The sequence below is a fragment of the Pinus tabuliformis genome, chromosome 8 (genome assembly GCF_031772625.1).
Source record: "Pinus tabuliformis cultivar Carrire ecotype Pingquan chromosome 8, CPIR1, whole genome shotgun sequence".
In the NCBI taxonomy this organism is placed as follows: domain Eukaryota; kingdom Viridiplantae; phylum Streptophyta; class Pinopsida; order Pinales; family Pinaceae; genus Pinus; species Pinus tabuliformis.
This window is the reverse complement of record NC_142294.1, coordinates 1571531313-1571544756: the sequence shown is the minus strand read 5'-3', so window position 1 is coordinate 1571544756 and position 13444 is coordinate 1571531313.

The window sequence follows — 13444 nt, the reverse complement described above, 5'->3', positions numbered from 1 at the left end:
TTGTTATGCAAAATGAAGTTTTGTTGAGTTAAGGTATGATAGAGTACCACTATTGACTCATTGTTCACTAGAGCTGATTTCTTAGTTCTCCTTTGATTGAATGTGATATGAGGACCTTGTTGACTATTTGAGGATGTAACGCTGAGATTATAATGTTATTGCTAATGACAAATAACATTGTTGATTGTTAGTTCAGAATATGAGTAATGCATAGTGTATATGGTAAAGAGTTAAGTGCAGTATGGTTGTTGGTGACAGCAGTAGCATTGACAGTAGTATTTTAATAGGGTTATTGACAGTAGTGGTTGGACAATGATCATAGTAGTGGTTGTATTATACAATGATCAAGTGTTAATTTTTAGAGCTAGATTGTTGTTGGGGAAATGAATTGCTTAATAAAAGAAACTAATCACGTAGACACTAATTATCAACTTAAGGAACATCTTTTTATTTCAATGCAATTGACAAAATATATGCAAGTAGCTACAAACAACTAATATTGTTTCTACATGATTGTTCTAAACTATCAAATTCATTCAACAAAAAATAAAATGTAAAACTTGAATAACAATGCTGAATTTAAAAAGCAGAAAGTAAATGACATGAAAAAGAATTATGTTAATCATATGACTAGAATTAATAATGAATTAAACCACACCTTGTTGAATTGGAAATTTAACCTATTGCACCCAACATAATTCAAACATTAATCTAGAGCAGTAAACTAATAGAAATCTGGAAATTGTAGGAAATAACTAATTATTTGATTAAAAAAGAATTTTACTTTAAGGAGAAACAATAAAAAATTAGCAGCGATTGATTGAAAAGGATTAGCACACAATTAAAATAATTTTCTTTACATGTCGAAGACAACACCTCGTCCAAGGTGGTGCGCCCAACTACCTAGAGTCAATTATGCCTTAAAGAACAATTTAGATCAAATTGTGAATAAAAGATGCATAACTCAATAGATAGCTTCCTTCATTAAAAGATCTTATAAAAATAATTACAACCATAACGAATTTCCTAGCTGCGCCTCAAATTCAACAAAAGTCCATCATCCCCCTCTATGATTTTAGTCTTCATTTAAATACTCAGAGAGCAAAGGGAAAATTATAACTACATTGAACATCATGATCTATGATCATATTACAAAATGATTTTCATTGCAATAATAAATTAATAAATAAGATTATATCTGAAATATCTCTCTATCATCAATCGGTTGGAACACGAATTTGGTTTTGCAATTGGGGAAAATTTAGGAAACGATCGCAACAACAAATCTAGGAAATTCATCTTTAAATAACCATGTATTTCTCTCAATCCAGATCGAATTTTGGAAAACTATTTTGTAACAAACTAAATTGGTCTATTCTGCACAAAACCCATGTCACAGAAATTCCAAATTCCTCCTCATTTTCCCATAAAATCCAACACAAAATCATTGCATCTTATCCAACAATTTTTTGAGTTGGAATGTTTGACCATGAGTTGGAGCTCAAATTTGCAAATCTTGAAGAGAACTTGGAGGCTGAAATCATGAGTGTTTTTATAACAATCATCTTCATGAACCATCATTGGAAAAATCATGCATAATAAGCTTTAATATATTAAAAATAAAAGAAAATAAACATTGGTTTAGTATGATCTGGATTATCCACAGTCTTATATTCATCATGTCGACGTTTCGAATCCCAAAGGGGGTCCATCATCAGGACCAAAAAATGGTAGATTATGAATGATTTTTTTTTAGAGAAGAATCCTCCAACTAGCATATATATAAACCCAATTAATCCTAAATAGTGATAATTCATCATGTCGGTGTTTCGAACATTATTAAACCACAAAAGCATAATTAAGCATGATTTGGTATTTTACGAGAAATTATGGTAAATGGAGTGATAAAGGAGTGGTAGAAAGAGATGAAATGAATGTAATAATGAGATAATAATAATGAAAAACTGGTTGCCCAACAATTGTTCTTGGCTAAAGATAATTGCATCTATAAGCATTTCAACATATTTACATTACATTCACCCCACAACATCATAACATCATTAGAAATTATGTAGAGAGAACAATAACATCAACAATGCAGTAGAACATTAAAGAACAGTAGAAGAAAAGCGTGCACTATAAAGACACTAGGAGTTAGGTCAGAGACAAGGGGGGAACCCCATAAGGGGGAAAACCCAACCAGATTCTTCTTCTATTAGATATTCATCAAATGTCCAATTGAGATACAAAGCACATAATGAGAAACATCAATTACATTAGGTCTCCTTAGGCCATTCCAAGTCAGTTCACAACTTTCTTTCTGAACTGAACAATATGACCTATGATAATCAAATGAGTCTAAGAGAGTTTCTACCATATCACTGTCATATGTCTTTGTCAAGTATAAGATCAACGTATACATCATAGACATGAGAGCACAACCATGTACATCATGGTCATAGATTGGCCTGCCATTCTATCATATATACTATCCCAACTAACATAGAGGCACTGTCACATACACTGTGTAAACAAGTGTATACATCAGAGTCACCGTCGTCACAGTCACCAAGGTAATTTTTATACATTATTCATCATGACCTTGTCATCATGTATCAAGGGCAAGGTCACTTTAGATCATTGTCATCATATAAGATAATAATGAGGTTACTGCCATTTCAACATTCATTGTCATATCAAAATATTACTAACTTACTATCAATGTCTCAAGATTATTGTGTTATGACTAGGTTACATTCATATAAGGGGAGATTGCTATGTAGATATAATTACTGCCATAACATTGCCATATCATATTGTTGATCTACCCATCACTATACATTGTCATACATCCTTAATTCCTATACATAGAACAAGGTCACTATAATGCAGATCGTTGTCATGACTTATAATCATATAGATCACAATCATATTGAACAAGCCATTGTAATGCATGCAAAGCACATAGAATAGATAACGATCTAGGAGATATATAGATGAATAAAAGCAATCATATGAACCACAAAAATATAAGAGAGAGCCACAAAGTATATGATGCAAGCCACAAAGTTATAGACTGAGTTAAATAGTATAGGAAATGCCACCGTAATGAGAATACCACATAAAGTATCATGTGCAATGCCTCAGAGTATAAAGTTCAAATACAAAGTCAAGCGATGTCAAGAACGAACCATATAGAAATATCCTACACAATACCACATGCATAGATATTATAGTGTTGTGATGCCAAGACACAGAGATTAGTGTTGTTATGTTAAGATGTAATGTGATGTCGTGTATCGTGATGATGCCTTTGAAATATGAGTTGTTGCAATGAGAGTGACCACTGTAAATATAGTGATGCCACCTTAGATAAAGCGATGCTACAATATAATATATCAAGCTAGAGCGTATGTGATGCCATTGTTTAATATCTCGAGCTAGAGTGCCATGTCACTTGATATTATGCGAACCATAGTCATGAATGTGAGCCATATAACGTTATGCAATTGCATGTTATCACTATGAAAATATTGTGCAATAGAAATAGTGAGCCACATAGAATAGACAATATAATAGGAACCCTGAAGTATAACATGATCCATATGCGAGTCATCGAGCCTCAGACATAATATGAAAACCTACGATGAATAGAAGTGAGCTTCTCAAATTTAATACAAGCCATATATAAATAGACACAAATATGTCTTAAATAGAATATATGCTTAATGAACTTGAATTGATATGGATTTATAACAATTGATGGGGTCCCTTTTTGTGATGTCGGCTTTGGATTTTGGAGAGAATCACATGAATTTGATTTTTTGCTCAAAGTAATACTTAAATATATTCGACTTTAATCATTGTTTTCCCACATATTAATAATAATTTCCTTTGTACAATTTGAGTTCTTCTTTGGGGCTTCTTCACTTTCCTTGGGGTAGTTGGGTTTCCCTTTGGGGAAATTCATCTTGAAGCTACCCAAATTTCAACACTACATCTTAGTTAGGGAGGAATTTCCATCTGCATCATAAGTCTCATTGTGAATGTCTCATCATATTTCATCTCATCTCATCTCATAGAAGAAGAAAAAACCATAATCGATGGTAAAGGAGATCAATTAGATCCTCCAAACCCAACTAGTTGTTAATTTGGCAGCTCAGGGACAAATTCCCTCCTTTGGACACCCTTATTTATCGATGGTAGAGGAGATCAATTAGATCCTCAAAAACCTACCAGTTGTTAATTTGTTAACTCAGGGATAAATTCCCTCCTTTAGACAGCCTTCCTCATCAAGAAATATCCCTCATAGCCCTTGGAAGAATTTAATTTGGTTAAGGGAAAAATATTTTTTTATGTGAAAACCTAAAACTACATAAAATTTCAAGTCAACTTTTAAACAAATTGGGTCTCCTCCAACACCTATAAACACATTGTCTTGACACCTTATTTGGACACACATCACATCACATCATTTCTTCTTCTCTTGGAGGTTCATACATATGAAATTGCTTAATAAAAACAACTAATCACCTAGACATTAATTATCAACCCGAGGAACGTCTTTTTGTTTCAAGGCAATCGATAAAATGTATGCAAGTAGATACCAACAACTAATATTGTTTCTACATGACTGTTCTAAACTATCAAATTCATTCAACAAAAAATAAAATGTAAAACTTGAATAACAATGCCAAATTAAAAAGCAGAAATTAAATGACAAGAGAAATAATTATGCTAATCACATGAATGGAATTAAAACTGAATTAAGCCACACCTTTCTGAATTGGAAATTTAACCTATTTCACCCACCATAATTCAAATGCTAATCTAAATTAGTAACTAATATAAATTTGGAAATTGTCGGAAACAAAAAACTACTTTATTAAAAAGGAACTTTACTTTAAGGAACAATAATAAAAAAGTAGCAGCGATTGATTGAAAAGGAACAACACACAACTAAACTAATTTACTCTACATGTTCAAGACAACACCTCGTCCAAAGTAGTAGGCCTAACTTCCCAGAATCAGTTATGCCTTAAAGAATAATTCAGATCAAATTGCGAATGAAAGATGCATAACTCAATAAATAGATTCCTTCATTAAAAGATATTAGAAAAATAATTACAACCATAACGGAGTTACTAACTATGCCTCAAACTCAACAAAAGTCCATCATCCCCCTCTCTGATTTTTGTATTCATTTAAATACACAGAGAGCAAAGGGAAAATTACAACTAAACTGAACATCATGATCTCTGATCAGATTATAGAATGGTTTGCAGTAAAACAATAGATCGATCAATAAGATCATATCTGAAATATCTCTCCATCATCAATTAGTTGGAACGAGTCGAATTGTTTTGCAATTGGGGGGAATTTAGGAAAACAACAAATCTAGGAAAATCATCTTTAAATAACCATGTATTTCTCTCAATCCAGATCGAATTTTGGAAAACTGTTTTGTAGCATATTAAATTGGTCTATTCTGCACAAAACCCATGTCGCGGAAATTCCAAATTCCTCGTCATTTGCCCATAAAATCCAACACAAAATAATCACATCTTATCCAACAAATTTCTGAGTTGGAATGTTTGACCATGTGTTGGAGCTCAAATTTACAAAGCTTGAAGAGAACTTGGACGCTGAAAAATCATCTTCATTAACCATCATTGGAAAAATCATGCATAATAAGCTTTAATATATTAAAAATAAATGAAAATAAACATTATTAAACCACAAAAGCATAATTAAGCATGATATGGTATTTTACGGGAAATTATGGTAAATGGAGTGATAAAGGAGTGGTAGAAAGAAATGAAATGAATGCACTAATGAGATAATAATAATGAAAAATTAGTGGCCCAAAAATTGTTCTCAGCTAAAGATAATTGCATTTATAAACTTTTCAACATATTCACATTACATTCACCCCATAACATTATAACATCATTAGCAATTATGTAGAGAGAACAATAACATCTACAATGCAATGGAACATTAAAGAACAATAGAAGAAAAGCATGCACTATAGAGACACTAGGAGTTAGTTCAGAGACAAGGGCGGAAACCCAACCAAATTCTTCTATTAAATATTCATCAAATGTTCAACTGAGATACAAAGAACATAATGAGATACATCAATTACATAAGGCCTCCTCGGGCCATTCCAAGTTAGTTCACAACTTTGTTTGTGAACTGAACGATCTAACCTTTGATAATCAAATGAGTCCAAGAGAGTTGCTACCATATCACTATCATCTGTCTTTGTCAAGTATAAGATCATTGTATGCATCATAGATATGAGAGCACAACCATGTACATCATGGTAATAGACATACCTATCATTATGTCATATATATTATCCCAACTAACGTAGAGGTGCTATCACATACTACCATAAAAAAGGGTATACATCAGAGTCACTGTCATCATAGTCACCAAGGTCACTGTTATACATTATTCATCATGAACTTGTCATCATGTATCAAGGGCAAGGTCACTTTAAATCATTGTCATCATATAACATAATAACAAGGTCACTGCCATTTCGATGTTCATTGTCATATCAAAAGAATATTGCCTTACTATCAATGTCTAAAGATTACTATGTTAAGACTAGGTTACATTCATATAAGGGGACACTGCTATGTATATCATATAATTATTACCATAACGTTGCCATATCATATTGTTGATCTACACATCACTATACATTGTCATATATCCTTAATTCCTATACATAGAATAAGGACACACTATAATGTAGATTGTTGTCATGACTTATAATCATATAGATCACAGTTATATTTAACAAGACATTGTAATGCATTCAAACCACATAGAATAGATAACTATACAAGAGCTATAGATATGAATAAAAGTGAGCCATAGGAACCACAGAAATATAAGAGAGAGCCACAAAGTTATAGACAGAGTTACACAGTATAGGAAATGCCAATGTAATGAGAATACCACATAGAGTATCATGTGCAATGCCTTAGAGCATAAAGTGAAAATATAAAGTCAAGTGATATCAAGAATGAACCATATAGAAATATCATATGTGATGCCACATGGATAGAGATTATAGCGTTGTGATGCCAAGACACAGAGATTAGTGTTTTGATGTCAAGATGTAATGTGATGTTGCCTCATATAAATATGAGTTGTTGCGATGAGAGTGAGCCATTGTGAATATAGTGATGCCACCTTAGAGATAAAGTGATGATACAGTATAATATATCAAGCGAGAGTGTATGTGATGCCATTGTTTAAAATCTCGAGCTAGAGTGCCATGTTACTTAATATTATGTGAACCATAGTCATGATTGTGAGCCATATAAAGTTATGAAGTGCATGTTATCACTGTGAAAATCTTGTGCAGTAGAAACAATGAGCCACATAGAACATAAAATATAATATGAACCCCGAAGTATAATGTGATCCATATGCAAGCCATCAAGCCTTAGTCAAAATATGCAAACCATTGATGAATAGATGTGAGATTCTCAGATTTAATACAAGACATATATATAGAGCCACAGATATGTCTCAAATCGAATATATGCTTAATGAGCTTGAATTGATCTAGATTTATACTAATTGATGGGGTCCCTTTTTGTGAGGTCAACTTTGGATTTTGGAGAGAATCACATGAATTTGAATTTTTGCTCAAAGTAATATTTAAATATATTCCACTTTAATAATTGCTTGCCCACATATTAATAATAATTTCCTTTGTACAATTTGAGTTCTTCTTTGGGGCTTCTGGATTTTTCCTTGGGGTAGTTAGGTTTCCCTTTGGGGAAATTCATCCTAAAGTTGTCTAAATTTCAACACTCCCTCTTGGTTAGGGAGGAATTTCCATCTTCATCATAATTCTCATTGTGAATGTCTCATCATGTTTCATCTCATCTTGTCTCATGGAAGAAGAAAAAACCATAATCGATGGTAGAGGAGAGCAATTAGATCCTCCAAACCCTACTAGTTTTTAATTTAGCATCTAAGAGACAAATTCCCTCCTTTGGACACACTTATTTATCGATGGTAGAGGAGATCAATGAGATCCTCCAAACCCTACTAGTTGTTAATTTGATAGCTTAGGGACAAATTCCCTCCTTTGGACACCCTTCCTCATCAAGAAAAACTCATCCTATCCATTGGAAGAATTTAATTTGGTTAAGGAACAAATATTTTTTGATGTGAAAATCGTATCAGCTTTAAAACAAATTGGGTCTCATCCAACACCTATAAATACAACTTCATGACACCTCATTTGGACACACATCACATCACATCATTGCTTCTTCTCTTGGAGGTTCATACATCTGAAATTGTTGGTCATCTTCTCACACATGCAAGTAGGAGAGAGAGAGTTCAGGAGGGCCGAAAAAATTTCTAGGTTCAACACTTTGACCAGTGTTGACTTTTCATGATTGGGCATATTTTGACTTGATTTGACTTAACACTTTTGGACTGTTTTGGAGGCCAAATTATTTGGCACAAAGATCGAGGTTTTTTGGGTGCTTTCATTGCAGTTGACCATAGACTTTGACTTCTGATTTGACCATAGACCACCTCTCTTCGTTGACCACGTTTGACTGTGGATTTTTGGTACTGTTTTGACTTCATTTTGATCAGCATTGGAGGTTGAATACTTTGACTGTTGATCGAGCTCTTGGAGGGTAGGTTGATTGTTGACTAGTGGAATAGTTAGGGCACATTTGACTATTGTTGAATTTGATAGAATTGTAGACTTTGAATTTGACCAAATTTTACTTGGGATAGATTTGACCATTGGCTCATCATTTGATATTGGTTGGTTGACTTTATTGGATATTCAAAGATTTTACTTTGACTCTTAGTTGATGAATTGTATTATTCTTCTCTCCCTGCTAAACATTTTATGAAAATCTAATAAGAAGAAGAATTTGAAAGGGTTTTCCCCATTGTAGGTTTTTCCCTGGTTTTTGATCAAATTCTTGTGTCTCTTGTCATTGTTTCCAATTTTTTCCTATTGTACATTGCATTTATTGTTTTATCTACAATTTATTTTTATTACTGGAAGATTGAATTGATTGCTAATTGAAGTTAAGAATTGGGTAAAGTGATTGTAGCAACACAGAACAATGGAAAATTGACATGGTATTAGAGCCAAGGTGAAGACATGCCCAAAACTAAGACAAGAGTCTAAAGAAATCATCTTTGGAAGAAACTAAAGGAACCCATTTAATTTGATCAAGATGAGTACCTCTCTCTTCAAGGACTTTGAGAATCTGGATGACTCTTCAAATTTTTTAGTTTGGAAGATTAGGTTGGAAGTGATATTGGATGAAAATGATGTCCTAAAATATGTGGAAGTAAAATTTCCTAAGCCTCCAAAGAATGCTCTTGTTGCCACCAAGTCGAAGTACAAGAAAGGTGAGATCAAGGCTAAGAAAATTCTTATTGATGGTTTGCAAGACTATTTACTTGTTTATGTTGGTAACTTGAAGAATTCTAAGGAAATTTATCATAATCTAGTTGGGATGTATCAAGTCAATAACTTGAACCCCATCCTCTCCTTGAAGAATAAACTCAAGCAATTGAAGATGAACAAGGCAGAATCTGTGCATTCCTATGTGATGAAGGTATCCCAACCAATGGATCAATTGCAAACTATTAGTGAGCCTTTATCTGATAGAGTGTTGGTGATGGTCACTCTACAAGGTCTTCCTCCTATTTGGGAAACCTTCATCACTACTATTATAAACAATAATCAATTTCCAACATTTATTGGATGGCTGGAAAATGCACTCAAGGGGAAACCAAGATGATCTCTAGAGGGAGGATTCAACAACATGAAGAAGGAGGGCCATATGTTATTGTTTCTCAAGACAAGAAAGGAAAAGTAGAAGAGGTCCATCTAATGCAAGGAAGTATGCCCCAACATTCAGGGACTCTAATAGAAGATCAAGAAGGGACATGGATATGTCAAAGATTGAATGTTATAATTCTCATAGGTTTGGCCACTATGCTCAATATTGTTGGGAAAAGAGGAATGCTCCAAGGTCAAGGTCCAACGACAATCGTGGCTTCAACAATAGCAAGTTCAATAATAGAATAAGAGGAGATGATCAAAGAAAAAGATATGATCAAAGACGAGGAGATGATAGAAGAAGAATAGATGCTCTGGATGATCGTGAAGAAGGCCATGGTCCTCAAAAGAAGTCAAGGAACTCCAGATATGAAAATAATGTTGTTGCTAGTCAATATGAACATATTCTTATTTATGCCTTTTTTAGGTATTCCCCTCCATATTCGCATGATAGTTGTTTGGTAGATGTTGGAGCTTCTAGAAAAATATATAGGTATAAGGAATTCCTCTCAAATATGGTTGAGAGGGAGACAAGTCTAAAGATCATTCTTGGGGAGAACTCTACATATCCAATGAAGGGCTTTGGTTCTGTCAAATTTCATTTGGACTTTGGGGAATCCATTCTTCTTCATGAAGTTATGTATGTTCTGAGACTAAAGAAGAACTTGGTAATGTATACCCACCTTGGAAGATAAAGGAATGAGATTAGCTTTCATAAGAGGAAAGGTTCTTACCTAGCCTATGGAATCTCATATGAGGGATGCTTTTACCTTGGGATCTAGAATTGAAGGAATCTATAGAGTAAATGGAGGACCTCTAATAGAAATGGTCCATGACACCAATCATCAAAGTGAGTTATGGAACCAAAGGTTGGCACATATACATTATGAAGCCCTACGAAAATTCAAGAAGTTAGTCTTTGGGATACCTGATGTTCAAGCTAGTCATGATGGAGTATGTCTAGGATGTGATAGTGGAAAGAAGATAAGGGGGCCATTCTCCTCCATCAAGAACAAGACCGATGGTATTCTTCAACTTATTCATTCTCAACTATGTGGACCCATGCTAGTGCACTCTCTTGGTGGCCATCTCTACTACATAACCTTTATTTATTATTTTTCTAGGAAGACATGTATATACTACTTGAAGCATAAGGATGAGGCTTTTGATATGTTCAAGGACTTCAAGATGTTGATAGAAAATCAAACAGGGAATAAATTCAAAGTCTTGAGGTCCAAAAATGGTGGAGAATATATGTCAAATGAGTTCTTTGAATTTAGCAAGCAAGTTGGAAACAAGAAGGAAACTATTGTACTTTATAATCTCGAGCATAATGGAATGGTTGAAAGAAAGAACATGTTCGTTTTGGAAGTCTCCCTAGCCATGTTGCATGTTCAAAAATGTCGAATTTCCTTTGGGGAGAAGCAACAAATACAATGGTATATGTTCAAAACAGGGTTCCTCATCAATCCTTGGATAACAAGACTCCCAAATAAGTGTTCACAGGTGTGAAGCCCGATATTGGACATCTTAGGATATTTGGTTGCCCCATATGTTTCCATGTGCTGAAGGAAAAAAGGAACAAGTTGTAAGCCATCAGAAAGAAAGATACATTTATTGGATACTGTGAAAATTATAAAGCATTTAGAATATGTATATCTGGTCAAAGGAAGATCGAGTTTAGCAGAGATGTAACTTTTGATGAAGATGTTTCCCTTGGAAAAGCAAGGGACCTTCATATGCCTCCTCCTGCTAAGAAGAAAGATGATTATGTGGACCTACTTGAAGGTCCTTTTGTGCTAGAATCTAAGAAGGACATTGTTGATGGTCCCATGGAGCCTGTGGACCCCTTGGACCCTAGCAAGAAAAGACCATTGTAGCTTCATGATACTTTATAGGATGTTGACAAACATGTTCCTACCAAATGGACATTTAGAGAAAGCAAGAATACATGTCGATATCAAGGATACATTGTTGTCATGAGCACTATCATTCAGTCTAAGACTTCCACATTTGAAGAAATTGTGAAAGAAAAAGTTTGGAAGGATGCCATGGTTGAAGAGTATGAATCGATTATAAAGAATGATGTATGGTATGTTGTTCAGAGACCTAAAGGAAAATATGTTGGTACTTCAAAATGGTTATACAAAATCAAGCATGGAGCTAATGGAAGCATTGATAAGTATAAATCAAGGTTTGTGGCTCAAGGGTTCTCTTAGAAAGAGGGAGAAGACTATGATGATATATTTTCTCCCATTACTCGCTACACTACCATTAGATCGATTGTTTCCCTTGATGCTAGTCAAGGCTGGACTCTTCACTGGATGGATGTAAAGATGCAATTTGTTCACGGCATACTATAGGAAAAAGTATATGTTGAGCAGTCGTAGGAATTTCAAGTGAAGGATAGAAAGACTCATGTTTGCAGGTTGAATAAGGCATTATATGGTCTAAAGCAATCCCCTGGAGCCTGTTATGCCCTCATTGACAGTTACCTAGTGAAGCTTGGATTCACAAGAAGTATTTTTGACCCTAACCTGTACTTCAAGTTGGTTTAAGGTATGCCTTTGATTTTTGTTTTATATGTTGATGATTTATTCTTGACAGGTAGTGAGCCCCTGATGCTTGAGTGTAAGAGGAAGTTTTCCTTTGACTTTGAGATGAAGGATCTTGGTATGATGCATTACTTCCTGGGATTATAGGTTTGGTAAAGACCCACAGAGATTTTCCTTTCTCAAGGAAAATATATCATGAAGCTATTTGGAAGATTTGGAATGTCAAAATGCAAATCCTTGGGCACCCCGATGGAAATGATCTTCAATAATTTATGTGGAGACATTGTTGGACCTGACTTGGCAAACCCCTTTGAGTATTGACAATTGATTGGGGCATTGATGTTCCTTGTGAATACCCATCCAAACATATGATTTGCAGTCAATGCTTTGAGTCAATTCATAACCGAGCCCCTTCATGAACAATGGGTTGTTGCCAAAAAAATAATGAGATATTTGCATGGGATGATTAACCTTGGTCTGAGATACACTACGGTAATGTATGACTTCATGGGTACACTGATGTTGATTGGGTTGGAAACATTATTGACAAGAATAGAACATCATGGTGTTTCTTTAGCTTGGGGTTTGTTATGATATCTTGGATGAGCACAAAACAAAATTACATAGATTTAAGCACAACTGAGGGGGTGTACATTGATGCTAACATCGCTAGCTATGAGGAATTTAGGTTGAGAAAACTCTTTGGAGATCTATTTTAGGAGGTCCTAGATACTACAATGATATATTGTTACAAAAAGAGTGGGATCTGATTGGAAGAGAATCTCATATTTCATGACAAGTCCAAGCATGTTTTTTTTTTTCTCGTTAAGACTATGCTATTCTATTATGTACATAAACAGGAAAACAGTTACAGTCATGCGGTCATGTTGCCAGAGGCCAAGAATGGCATTCTGGACTGACAGTAATCAGAAAAACCTCCCACACCTGTGCCACAGCATCAAGACAAATCACCCACGCAGGGGCCCTAACACGTAGACAAGTCACCCGCGCAGGGGCATCACCACTGAGA